The sequence below is a fragment of the Marmota flaviventris genome, chromosome 10 (genome assembly GCF_047511675.1).
Source record: "Marmota flaviventris isolate mMarFla1 chromosome 10, mMarFla1.hap1, whole genome shotgun sequence".
Classification (NCBI taxonomy): Eukaryota; Metazoa; Chordata; class Mammalia; order Rodentia; family Sciuridae; genus Marmota; species Marmota flaviventris.
In genome coordinates, this window is record NC_092507.1 from 73,367,284 (window position 1) to 73,379,330 (window position 12,047).

The 12,047-nt window shown below is 33.6% G+C and overlaps 1 protein-coding gene and 1 pseudogene across 2 annotated transcripts in view; one reads left to right on the forward strand and one right to left on the reverse strand.

The window, feature by feature from the left end:
- Nucleotides 1-12,047, forward strand: part of Hs2st1 (heparan sulfate 2-O-sulfotransferase 1) — a 175,568-nt gene that overhangs the window by 87,512 nt on the left and 76,009 nt on the right. The gene's annotated exons all lie outside the window — the stretch shown is intronic.
- On the reverse strand, nt 6,474-7,740 carry LOC114092667 (tubulin alpha-1A chain-like; annotated as a pseudogene).

A 12,047-nucleotide genomic window follows, 5' to 3' on the forward strand; every position in this document is an offset into this window, starting at 1 on the left:
ATGCCAGACTCTGTATGTTGAGGATATCTTACATATCACCTCTTCTCCCATCCCTGCTTCATTATAGTCTTGATTAACTTTGTGAAGTATCATTTTAATATTTTCTTTTTTTCCCTGAAAGCCACAGTACATTAAATTGAAGGCATTTATATTCTCATGTCACATTACCATCACTTTAGCTTACTAGAGAGTATTTTGTTTTTAGTGGTTGCAAATGTTGATTTCTTCTTTTCCAGTTTGCAAAACTATATGACAGGAAATCTGTAGCTAAATATCACTTTATGATTTCCATCTGTTCAAGTACAATAGTGTTTATGGCATAGTCCAGATTGCAGTGTTATAGAAATATCCTATTATAGCAGATAGAGTTTTAAATGATCATTGTACATTCTAATGAGAAAACATTTTTAAACAAGTACTTCACTTAATTTCAAAGCAGAGTAACTGAATACTACAATTTGATGACAGCATCTGCTCTTCACAGTGTATTTGTGCTGTCAACAATAAAAACTTTCTGACTCTCATAGAGATCAACTTTCTCAAACGTAAACCAATAATGGAAGCTGGGCAAGCAGGGATTTTATTGTAAAATTCAGTTTGGATAGCCTTTTAAAATTTTTCAGAATATCTTCTGTTATTTTGTGTTTATGACTTCAAGGGTAGGGTTGAAGATGTTATTTTGGCCTTTTTATTATGTGCCAGTACAATGTTTGCTAAATTTTATTCTGAGAATAAGTTCTCATTTGCTGTTTAGGAAAAAAAAAAAGCCCCTTATCACAAGGTATGCTGGCCATTTCAAATCTTGTTGGCTCAGTACTTGAGGAGTAGGAAAAAAAGGTAAAAATGAAGTTCCCTGGAGTGTCATAAAGTATTGAGTAATTTCAGGGTTTTAGTTTCAACTATGTGCATTTGCCTCTCTCTCATAATCATATGTTGTTATTTTTCTACTTCTTACTCTAGTAGATGCAATATGGACGTGAATGGGGAAGACCGTGTTTCTTACCATCAGTGCTCTACTGCACTCAGCTTACAGATTAGCACTATTTCCTGAATTTCAAACAGATTTTAGATATGATTCTTAATAAGTATTTGTATAGCCCACTCTATTTAGGTCTATGTCAGTTTGCTAGGGCTGCCATAAATAATACCAGGTACCTTACACCATAGAATTTTATGTTCTCTGTTCTGAAGGCTAGAAGTCTGACAACACGATCAGCATGGCTGATTTCTTCTGAAACCTTTTCCTCAAAATACATGAACCAAATTTATTTATTAACTATTAATCTATTGACAGATATTTAGAATGCTTATAATGGTTGCAATGCATAGCTTTGTAAATATGTCCATTTGCATAAGTAGTTATTTATTTTTAGAATAACTAGAATTTGTAGGTAAAAGGGCATGTACATTTAAAATTTTATATGTATTCCCAGATTATTCTTCATAAAAATTATACCAGTTTAATCTGTTTTGCTGTAACACTAACTTTGAAACATGAACTGGTTACAGCACATTTGACACATTGGAAACAGTTGGAGCATAACACAAATTTTGTGTTTATGCTTGATTTTATCCCCAAGAAACTAGATAAATGCAAAAAAAAAATTGCACCTAGTACCCACTGAGCAGCGAAGGAATATACAAATCACACACAGATTAAACAACTACCTCAGTTTTCTTCCTGTGCTGTGCACCACACCCATTCATATTACTTTTAAGGCCCACTTTCAGAAGCAAACTTCAGGTCTTTTTCAAGGTAAAATACCATGTTTATTAAAATATTTATGTGCTTAATATGCTCTTATATTAAGTCAAAATCTGTCTCTGTGCTTTTTTATATTCATTAGTTCTATTTTCATTCTTTAGCACTTCCTAATGACAACTTTTCAACTGTTAAAAACAACATGCCTATTCATTGTCCTGTTCATTCCTTTCTCCAATTTCTTCAATGGCTTTTCATCAGTTATCTGTTAGGTTTATGTTCCAGCAGCACAACTCAAGAAAAGTTTAAATCAAAATCCAGAGACTATAGTCAAGCGCTAAATAGGCATGGGCGGGGGATCTCATTGTTTGGGAAAAAACAGAAACACAAATGAATACCTTATTGACCCAATTATCCTCTAAAGCCTTTTTAGCTTATAGGCATATTAGTAGCTATTAACAATTGAAAGAACAGTGTCATAAAGACTTTTGATAGCAGTTGTGCATCAGATTAATCAAAGGAGGAAACTTGGCAAAATGGAGAGTTTAGAGGATCAAACAGATCTCAGTTTTCAAGTTGTGCCACTTGGGAACTATTATAAACTTTGACAAGAAACTTAACCTTTTTAATTTTCTTAACCAAGAAATGGGAATGATTAAATGTATTTTATAGGATTGCTGCAACACCATATTATAGTAGGTCCTCAATAAATGGTGACAGTTGCTATTGAGATAGAGATATTTAGATAAAATTTTATAGTGTTTGGTTTCCAAGATCCATTCTAAAGCTGGTATGTTTTATTTCACCTATTGTTTTCTGTGAGATGTGTTCATGTTTGAACTGTACCATAACTAAAATATAATTTTGACTTGTGAGAAATTATCTAGTAAGTGACCCTACAATGTACTTATCAAACCTAATATATATTTTAGTAATTAAAAGATGTATTTTGTAGTTAAATATGTAAGATTAAATAGCTACCTGTATCACTGGAGATATGGCCAGGGTTAAATCAGTTAGGCACATTTACTATGTGTTTCATCAAGAGAATATGATATAGAGAGTTGGCTACATAAATGTTGGAGAGTTGAATTAGCAAAGTGAAAGCACTAAGGTAACTGAGTGATGATAACTGCTGAAAGCAGCTGCTGCTTCTGTACTGGAGAAACAGAAAGGAGCAGGGGTTGTAGAACTAAGGCCCATTGAACTGAGGATATGGTACTATCTGGCTGCTGTTGTTATGTCTAAAAAATTGTGATGAACCAATATTTGCTGCTATCAGCAAAGCATTGTTTTGCTTTGATAGGAAACAAGAGGGAGTTTCTCATGTTTTCTAGTCTCCCCCTAGTGTTCCTTACTGGCAGAATCTTGCATAGAGTCAGGTGACAAACAAGAAATCTAGTTTGCAGATACACAGCCCTAGGATCACAAAATAGGGTATGGGAAGGTGTGACTCTGAAATAAGACATAATTGTTTGAGAAATGGAATGGAGACCTGAGACCTTTGTGTGGAATATATTATATTTTCAAGACCTAATTTATATATATATTTTTCATGTGGACAGTTTATGTTTTGAAATCCTTTTTTCTCTAGAAGGAACTTACCTGTACATATATTTTCTATCAATATTTTAATGTGTGTTCTTTTTATAAAGGATGATTGAATTCATTAACAGTTCTACAATTTGCTCCCCATGCTGAAACTTAAAAATTTGTTTTAAAACTTCATGAATCTCTAGGAATCCCTTTTCTTCTTTATTGTATTCTTCCTAGAATTATGATTTGCATAATATAACATGAATTAAAAATTAAATCTGAGGGCTAGGATTGTGGCTCAGTTGTAGAGCACTTGCTTAGCATGTGTGAAGTACTGGGTTTGATTCTCAGCACCACATATAAATCAATTAAAAATAAAGGTCCATCAACAATTAAAAAAAAGTTTAAAAAATTAAACATGAAATATGAATTCATTTTTACAATCACAAGTTTATCATTTGAGTAAAATTACTAGTGTGGTTTTTAGTTTCTTGAAGTTAGAGTAGGGTGGACTTATAGAGATAAGGCTGCATCTGTGATTTTAAAAGATAATATATTAAAGATCTGTTCTTATTTTCTTACAAAAGTGAGCCAATAGACTACAGTCACATTTTTTGATTAGGAATAGTTTGGTGTTTTTGAAGGAAGTAATTTTTTTTTTCAAATACTAGTATTCACAGCAAATGTACTAATATTACCTATGACAGGCCCACAATTCTGTTATGACTATTAGTTACACAGTTTCCAGTCCACATCCATTGCTTATTTGGTTCTTGCTTTCACTGAGATATGTTTGTGTGTTCTAATGAAGAAATCTTGTATTTGTTCAAAAAGCATGCATGTAACATTTGTAAAAGTATGGTAAGACTATACTTTGGTGAATTATGTCACATAGCATATGTTAAATAGAATGGTAAATAGAATTGTTAAATAAATGTTAGTGAAATTTAAAGTCAACTTGTTTTTCTGGTTTATATTTTATATAATATATATTATGTAATTGTCTGAAACAGAACTCAACATGTAGAAGTAATTTTCTTCATGTTTTTAACCAGTAATAAAGATGGGTAATGGTCAGTTACCTAACACTAGTTGAGAGCATAGGTTTTTTTTTGGGGGGGGGATACAATTGGTATACCAATGTCAGTTTTCAAACACTGCAGCTCCCTTTGTTAACCCGTTCTCTGTCCAGCTGTATTTATTCTTGTGAGTTGCTTCTACATCCTTAGTTTAGTGTCTACTTTCTTTTATCATTTGTGTAAACTATTTTGATTAATGCCCTAGCTTGGTGTGCTGGAGGGTCATAAGATAAGAGCTACAATTAAGTCATTTTACTACCTATTGGAAGGAGGAATATGCTTGAAAATGATAGGAAAGAGGCATAATTTTAGTTAGCTGAGAACTCATAGCATTTAGAGCTCAGGACATTCTTTCCTAGCTGAGGGTGTGTCCTAGAGGTAGATCAAAATAGGTGAGGATACAGTTTGAAAAAGTATATTTAACCTTATAGCATAATTTTATACTGGGAAATGAAAATTTAAAAAATTTGAGAATGCATTGCTATAAGTTTATTTTAGTTACCCTCAGCCTCTGTGACCAAGTTGTTAAACTGAAAATTCCAGGAATAAACAATTCATAAATTTTAAATTTTAAATTGCACACTGTTCTGAGTAACATTACAAAATCTCACATTGTCCCACCCCATCCCACTGAGATGTTACCGAACTGTGCTATCTATGCTACCTAACCGTTAGTTATTTGGCAGCCATCTTGATTATGACATCAGCTGTCTTGGTATTGAAATGCTTGTATTCAAGTAACCCATATTTTACTTAATAGTGGCCCCAAAGTTCAACATTAATGATTCTGGCAGTTCAAATATGCCAGAGAGAAGCCATAAAGCATTTATTTTAAATGAAAAGTTGAAGGTTCTCAATAAGGAAAGAAAAAGAAAAGAAAAAAGAAAACCTGTATACTAAGATTGCCAAGATCTACATTAAAAACAATCTTCTATCTGAAATCATGAAGAAGGAAATTAATCTTATGTAAGCAATATAATCAAAAGTGAATGGAGTCTGTTATTTTATTTTCACACCCTAAAAACTGAGAATAAATTGTTTAGTTCTCCATGTCTTGGTGTTCCTATTTATGGAATGAGATAGGACAAGATCAGTGGGAATACTTATGCCCCAGTCCAACCTCAGATCAATTAAACCAGAGTCTCTGGAGGTGAAGTCCAGATGTTCATATTTTCTAAAGTTTTCCAGGTGGTTCTAATGTGGGAAGCAAAGATTGAGAACCACTAAATTATATGACAGTGCTACTCAAAGTGTTGTCTGTGAACTTCCTGCTAATCCACAAAAAGTGTTTATTATTATACCGCAAGGACATATGTATATTGTGGCAGAATATAAATCAAAGCACTAGTGTACTGTTAAATTTGGTTGATCCTTCCATCCCCGCCCACTTTTGGTAGTAAGACCATTGATTGATTATGTCCCAGCACTGTTGCTCAATTTGTTTTGTTAATGGGGATTCAACTCATGGGTGCTTAATCATTGAGCCACATTCCTATTCCCAGCCCTTTTTATTTTTTTATTTTGAAACAAGGTCTCACTAAATTGCTAAGGCTGGCCTCAAACCTGTGATCCTCTTGCCTAAGCCTCCCACATCACTGGGATTACAGGTGTGTGCCACCACTTCCAACTCAATTTAAGTTTTTTAAGTGTCCTATATATGAGATGCTGGGACATCATGGGTTAAGGAGGTGGTGAATTTAATTGTTACATTCTGGCAAAAGCTCTTTATTTGGTTTTAGACCAGAACTTGAAGTAGTACTTCTCTAAGATTATTTCCTGGATTTTAAATTCTTAAATTCTGTGTGTGGATATTTAATATATGGTTGTTTAAAACTTGATCTAGAGAGCGCTCTTGCAGTACCAATTTATATTATAATGAAAGAATGTCATTTAGATAATGAAAATGGCAAAAAATTGAAAGATTAAAAATGTTGGATTTTTTTTTTTTAAGAGAGGGAATACTGTTTTAAAACCCTTCAGAGAAATGGACAGCTTGGGTTTGTGACAACACATTCATGTTTTAAAGCATAGGCCAGTAATTGTATGTGAGAACATATAATACTACATACAGATTAATTGATCAGACCAAACTTTTCAATGTTCAAATCAGAATAAGCTTCCCTATAAAAGCAGCACCTTTGTGACATATTTTAACTTTAGTATTCCTCTCCTTCTTTCTCATCCTCTCCTTCAGCAGAATCTACATCAATCACATAATCTTTCTTTTGGGCAACCATGTCCTCAAAGGCCTCAAAAAACTTTTTCCTCCATCCCCTCACCCACCTACCAGTGAACAAGGCATGCTTGGCATACATCAGGTCAAACTTGTGATCCAGGTGAGCCCAGGCCTTAGCAGTGGCTGTGATGTTACTCAGCACACTGTTCTATGGCCAGGTCTCCACCAGGCACCACAGTGGGAGACTGGTAATTAATGCCAACCTTGAAGCCAGTGTAGCACCAGTCCACAAACTGGATACACTTGATTTTGATGGTGGCAATGGCTGCATTGACATCTTTGGTGACCATATCACCGCAGTTCAACAGACAGCAAGTCACATTTTACCATCTGGTTGGCTGGCTCAAAGCAAGCATTGGAGATCTCTGCTGCTGAAAGCTGTTCATGGTAATCTTTCTCAGCAGAGATAACAGGAGCATATGTGGCCAGAGGGAAGTGGATATGGGGATAGGGTGCTAGGTTGGTCTGAATTCTGTCAGGTCAACATTTGGGGCTCCATCAAATCTGAGGGAAGCAGTGATAGATGACACAATTGACCTATCAATCTATTCAGGTTGGGCACACAGTGTCAAGGTTTCTGTGATAGATGTCATAGATGGCCTCGTTATCTATCATGAAAACACAATCAGAGTGCTCTAGGATAATGTGGGTGGTGAGGACGGAGTTGTAAGGCTCAACTACAGCTGTGGAAACCTGGGGGACTGGGTAAGTGGAGAATTCCAGCTCGGACTTCTTATTCCATCAGCAGAGAGGTGAACCCAGAACCAGTTTCCCCACCAAAGCTGTGGAAAACCAAGAAGCCCTCAAGGCTTGTGCAGTGGTCAGCCACTTTATGAATTCAGTCCAAGACAAGGTCAATGCTCTCCTTGCTGATGGTGTAGTGGCCTTGTGCATAGTTATTGGTATTATCTTCCTTGCCTGTGATGAGCTGTTCAGGGTGGAAAAGCTGACAGTAGATCCCAGTGTGAACTTCATCCATGACACTGGGTTCCAGGTCTACAGACACTGCTTGTTGTGCCTGTCTTGCTAAAGAAGGTGTTGAAGGAGTCATTTCTTTCCCCAATGGTCTTGTCACTTGGCATCTGGCCATCAGGCTGGATGCCATGTTCCAGGCAGTAGAGCTCCCAACATGCGTTGCCAATCTGGACACCAGCCTCACCAATGTAGGTGGAGATGCACTCACACATGGTTGCTGCTTTGTGGTTGCAGGGCGAACGGTGGAGAGGAGAGAAGTTGTTGCTTCTTACAGTGGGACTCTTAGGCAGTTGTTATAAGAGAACTTGCTGGATGATTATTTTTTTAAAGAACAAATGGATAGTTTCTAAAATGGAACATGTTCCATGCTACCACCAAATTATCAGTAATATTGTATGGTATAATTTCCTGGCACTGGCCAATGCACCATTTTTTCTAAATTGTTGCAAGAGATACTTGAATTACACATGATTAACTATTAATAATTGCAAAGCAGTTTTAAAATGTAGAATATTTTGTGTGATATTTAATAGAATCCAATAGCGATAAGTAAAGACAATTCTTATTAATAGGCATTATTTTGCAAATAACTTAAATCATACCAAAATGATGGTACATGAATAGACAGAGAATACCAGACTCATGAGAAGTTTTGCCTGTGACAGAAAAACATTTTAAAGTGATAGTATATTGTGAAACTTTTAGTTTGTAAACTCTTTTGTATTTGAAGTTAGTAGTATCAAAAATAGTATTGGGTGAAAAGTAATCTATTTTGGAATTGTAGTATATTAATTCTCTTTACCAAACTGTATAATTTTGTTAAAGGTCAAAATGGACTTGAATATTAAAATGCTAATTTAATTGAAAGTCCATTCTAAACCTCCCACTAACTTTTAAAATAAATTTAAGGTCATCTTCAAAACTTTTTTCTCTGGTTATTATGATAGTTTATAGATTATTATAGGAAATTACTTACTTTAATGATCCTAGGGAAAGTGTTTATAAATTATTCTGGGTTGGTAATGACAGCTCTTCACTATCAGAGGTTAACTCAAAGTCATCTGGATTCTTTTTATCCATGGTCCTGCTTGTTTATCTTCATTGAGTTCTTATTAATAAAAATGCATTTTTCCCTTTTATCACTTTTTAAAAAAATCAGTGATTTAAACAGTGAAGATAAACTATAAAATGTATATAGGAAAGACCAGTGTAATTACAAGTTTTGAATAGGGTTAACCACTACGGATTTTTTTTGGATGAACACCTGGCTGTGATTAACTGACCTTTGTAAGAAATAGTTTTCTTCCTTTCAGTTGACTTATTCCCAGTTTTTGTCTAATTCATTTAATGCATTGTAATCCCATCTTCTAATCATAGGGGCCTCTGGATTGAAAAATAATAATAAATGACATTGTTCAGATGTTTTAATAAATTGTATTTGGGATTATATATTTGTGAATTATTATGGCTATTATCAGAATATATACAAATAGAATAGTAAAATGGACCCCTTACATATTTATTACCAAATTATCAGTTTGTCAGCTTACATCTGTCTTTATTTCATCTGTACCTTTTCCACTGCAGCATATCTCAGATAACATGTTATATTCATAAATATTTTTCAAGGGAATTGAATTTTAGTTGGTAACTACAATGGACAATGTCGAAAAACCCCATAGGATGCTTAGAAGTTCTAGGTAATCGAGAATCTTTGCTAAAAAGTAGTTAAGAATTTTCTCTTGGAGTGCAAAGATTGTATCACATAGTAACTATGTTACTAGGATCTTGTGTAGTGTATGAATGACCTCATAGCAGCTCTATAGTAAGGCACTGAAATTATCTTTTATTCTTCAGTGCAAGTTTTTATTTAAACCGTAATTTTTTAGCTTGTATAATGTTTTGACTTGTGTTAACTGAATTTATAATTTAGCAATTATGAACTTAATAATAAGAGACAAATGGAGAAAAATAAGATTTATGGGTTTACCAATTGAGATACAACCATTAGATTGTATTATCTAATAGAGATATTTTTGCAGATATGCAAAGATTATTAATTTTCAAACATAAAGAAGTAGTAGTGATGAATCTTAAGTGTATCTTTAAAATGAGTAAACCATTTGCCCCTTAAATTTGTCTCAGTGTATTCAACAAAAATGGAATTAGTGTTGAGAATGGTTTTGAGAAACCAGTGAGGAGGGTCATGGTCAATATTCCATGATAAATGAAAATGTAAACTCTTATGTTGAAAATGCTAATCTTACAAAGAAATAGCAAATGTGCAGTATATACATGAAGAATTTTTATTCTAGAGCACTTGAGATTTTTTTCGTGTTCTTTAGTTTTTGTTTTGTTTTGTTTCGTTTTTTGTCTGTGGCCACCAGGATAACAACTATGAATGGTTTTTCTAAATTCCAAAGGGGAGAAGATTAACAATGGATTGATAATTTTATCATTTAAGCTTTAGTGATTCTTTTCATCAGATTTAAATTGTTCACTAAAATTCTGTGTTAGAAATGTGCTCATAAATGCTACATTTTAAAAAATGCAATATACTTTGTCACCTTGTAGAATGAATCTCTTAGAGGTCAGAGTCACATTTTGAAAGAATCTTAAGGTTTCAAAATCCTTCAAATTCTGTCACTCAAAAAGCTTTTACAGTATTAATAAGTGTATGTACTCAGCATCCTTCTAAAAGACTATTGAAAGGGTCAGTGATTCTTATAAAATTAATAAGGCAGATATATCATTGTGGTATACTGAACTACAAATGTGTCTCCAAATATGCCCACATCCTAATTCCCAAAACATGTGAGTATGTTAATTTATATGGCAAAAGGAGTTTTACAGATGGGATAAAATTAAGGATGTTGAGCTAGGGGGAGATTGTTCTGAATTATGTAGGTGATCTCAATATAATCCTAAAAGGGGAGTCAGGAGAAACTGAAAAAAAGGATGTGATGACAGAAGCAGGGGTTATAGTCAGAGAGATACTTGAAGATGCTCTACTGCTTCCTTTGAAGTTGGAGAAAGAGGCCATCACCCAAGGAAAGCAGATAGCCAGCCTCAGAAGCTAGAAAAGGGTGTCTAGGGAGTAGATTTTCTTTTAGATCCTCCAGAAGAAACACAACCTTTTCCAGCACCTTGATTGTAGGACTTCTGAGCTTCAAAACCATAGATTATAAATTTATATTCCGATAAGCTATTAATTTTGTGGTAATTTGTTATAGCAGCAATAGGAAAATGATGGTACATCCATATCATTAAGTGCTGAACTGCTTTAAAATGGAACATGGAAAGTCTTTATGTTTTGATATAGTAAGATCTTGACAGTTGGTAAGTTTAAAAAATAAAGGCAGCATGAAGAAAAAAATATACTATTCTAATATTTGTGCAAAAAAAGGAAAATAGTTGTTTCTTTTATTTCTTACGCATGCTATAATGCATAAAATGATATCTGAAGGGTTAACTAATAATAGTGGTTAAGTAATGTGGAGCTTGGGAATTGGGCAAATTAATATACCCTTATAAAAATACTTCTTTAGTGATGGTGCTGTAGGCCAGTGGTAGACCCCTTTCTTAGTATTTTGTGAGACCCAAGGTTTGATCCCTAGTATTAAGGGGGAAAAAAAAAGTGAAATCAAAAAACAAACCCAACAGACATTAGACTAGTCTATGGTACCATTTTGTAAATGGTTCTAACTAAGCCTTTAGATTAAACCATTTTATGAGACCATATTATGTTTAAAGTGCCTTATACTTTGACTTCATGGGCAACAAAAATTTTTTATTCTAAATTTACTTGTAAAACAGGAATCATTAATTGGAATTATTATTTCCCTAAAGAACCAACTGACAAGAGATATATTGTTTACTGAATTCTGATTTGGTCAGAAATGAAAAGTAAACAAAGGCTTTGTTGTGAATATAATTATGTTATATTCTGCGTGGTAGTTCATGCCCTGTTAGGAGTGTTGTCACTTAGAATTGAAATAATATCTTATTGTTTAAAAAAATGCATGTGTATTTGTGTGTACATAAAAAATGCTTTTAAAATATGACTACAAAATGCATCAAATCTATTTCTACATATGACACACACAATGCACATATAGAAATAAAAAAACTAGGTGATTATTTTGTACCATAACATGTTTTGTGACAATAAATTTTCTTTGAATATTAAAAGTAATTTTTATTTAGAAATTCTGGGAAATGATAAAATGTGCTCTTATATTTTAAATCTCATAATAACTTAAATTAAAATTCTATAAAATTTGTATAGAGCCATTGAAATGTTGGGCCCAGAATGAATTCTTGGTAAAAATTATCTAGTTCAACAGGCTGTAACACTGGGCAGGAAAGAGGTTCTGTAGTATAGAATACTAGCACTATTCAGCCTTGTAATTTTTATTTTTATTTATTTATTTATTTATAGATTCAACCAAATCTGTTTTATTAATGCTCATCACACTTCAGATATGCATCCTAATTCTAAGTCCTAACTGAGTCTACA